Genomic DNA, 2,500 nt, shown 5'->3' with positions numbered 1-2,500 from the left:
TGCGGTTTTTTTTTTTTTTACAAAATCGCTGGAACTCCATCTGGTCCGGCTGCCGATCCATTTTTAATTTCGCTTATAGCCTTGACAATATCTGTTTCATTAATATCTATATCCGTTAGATATTCAACATTTTCTTCTCTCATTTCTGTTTCAATATTCTCATTCGCAATTCTTGGCGTTAACTCACTCTTATATTTTTCTGCTGATATGTTGTATATTTCCTTTTTTTTCATTCGTTAGCCGACCTTCAATTCTGAGAGGGCCTATTTCTAATCTCCCTTTATTCATCTTTTTTGCATAGGAGTAAAGTACTTTGGGTTTTTTTTCTATATTTAGAAGTTTCCTTTCTTCTAAGTCCTTTTTTTTCATTTTCTTTCGACTGTATAATCTTTTGTTCTGCATTATCTATCTTACATTTCATTTCCATCATTTTCCACACGTTTTTCTTTTGCAAGATTTTTCTTCCTCTTTCTAATTTTCTGAAATAAGATCCTTCTGTCTCTTGGTATGCATGTCTTTTGTCTATTGTTTTTTTTTTCGTTACATATTTTTCAACAATTTTCTCCAGTATTTTGTACAGTATGTCCGTATTTACCTATATATTATCACTTACAAATACATTTTTCCATTCTTTATTCAGTTCTTCATTTATTTCTGACCATTTTATATTCTTACTATAAAAATTATATTTTCCATATCCTTCCCAACGTTTTGTGCTTTTATTAATTCTGCGATCACTTGCTTTGGAATGGACTATCAATTCTATGACATTGTGGTCTGAAATTCCCGTGTTATACACTATTATTTCTTTAACATAATTCACCTCATTCACAAATACTAGATCTAGGACATTTTCCTTTCTTGTTGGAATGTGGTTTATTTGTTGCATATTATGGTCTAATAGCATATCTTGAATCTCTTCAAATTGCCTCTTATCTTCTGCGCTACTATTACTCTCTTTTTTTATATGTATACATACAACCACTTTCTTCTATCCGTTCTTTCCAATCCACGAAAGGAAAGTTAAAATCTCCGGATAGGAGTATATTCCAGTCTTTATGGTTTCTACATATATCATCTATTTTTTCTATTATTATGTCAAACTCCTTAGTATTTGGGGGTCTGTAAACTACAATATTCACTAGTTTTTCAAATTTAAATTCTACCGCAATCAATTCACATTCTGTGTTGCTGTATTTTTCACAGACTTTTCCTTGATTTATGTCTCTTCCATATATTGCGGTTCTCCCTTGATTCCTATTTGTTCTGTCTGATCTATAAGTTTGGAAACCCTTTATCTGGTTATCACTGCCAGTCTCTTGGGAATACCATGTTTCACTTATATCTAATATATCTATTTTTTCGATTTGGGTTAGTTCTTCTAAGAACTCTATTTTCCTTTTAGAGTTACTCGTGACTAAACCCTGTGCATTCATCACTATTATGGTTTGTGTTTCATCCCCATTATTTAATATTGGTAATAATATGGATTCTCCCATGCTTCCTTCCTGTTCTGATATGATATCCTTTTCTTCCTTTCCAGGAATTCTGCCATTAAAAAAATCCAACTTTTCTATTATATTTGCTCTTTTGCCTTCATATTTATTTTTGTGTGTATACCTGCAATTATCCCCATATCTGCACCAACCCCTGGCATTATAGATGCATTCTTTGTAGTTGGGCTCTAAATGTGCATATTTGGGTTGAAAGGCCTCATATCTTGGGGCTTTTGGTGCATAGTGCGGTATATATGCGTCCTGCTTTTTTTGTTTCATTTTTTCTTTCATTTTTCTTTTCACTTTGTTGAGTTTTCTTACTTTCATTCATGGTTGCAGGATGCAGATATCAACATTTTTTGTTGAAACTGCATCCTTTTCCTTCTTTTAGGTTTTTGCATATTTTTGGATGGATATCTCTGCATTCGTCTCCATATCCGTCTAAATACGCACATTTACCGTATATTTCATAATTATGGCATATCTTTGGATGCTTGTAGTAGCATATTTCGCCCAATCTGCAATTCCCTCTTTTCAGAAAATTGCAGACAATAACTTTCTTTTCTTTTTTTTTCTCGTTCTTGCTCTTCCCTAAAAGTATGTAGGTCCAGGTAGAGTCTCTTGGATCTATTATTTGTTTCCATCTGATAATTTATTTTTCATAAGTATGTTGTTGGATGGCATCATGTTATATTAATGATTTCCTCTGCATCCTTACACATATCCTGTTCATTCTTCTTCTTCTTCTTCTTCTTCTTCTTCTTCTTCTTCTTCTTCTTCTTCTTCTTCTTCTTCAACTATTTGCAGATTTAGTCTCGACTTAATTATATTTTCTATCCAGGTTAATCATGTTGAGCAGAATTCCTTTGTGTCTTTATTTTTTTCTGTATTTCAGCACATGTAGGGTGTTACAACTTGGCAGGCATCACATTTTCTAGTCAGTTGTTGAGGATTATTAATGGAATACCATATCATACATGTATTACACCATTTTGACATTCTTT

The sequence above is a fragment of the Palaemon carinicauda genome, chromosome 12 (genome assembly GCF_036898095.1).
Source record: "Palaemon carinicauda isolate YSFRI2023 chromosome 12, ASM3689809v2, whole genome shotgun sequence".
NCBI lineage: Eukaryota > Metazoa > Arthropoda > Malacostraca > Decapoda > Palaemonidae > Palaemon > Palaemon carinicauda.
The sequence above is the reverse complement of the archived record's forward strand: the minus strand, read 5'-3'. Positions refer to the sequence as shown.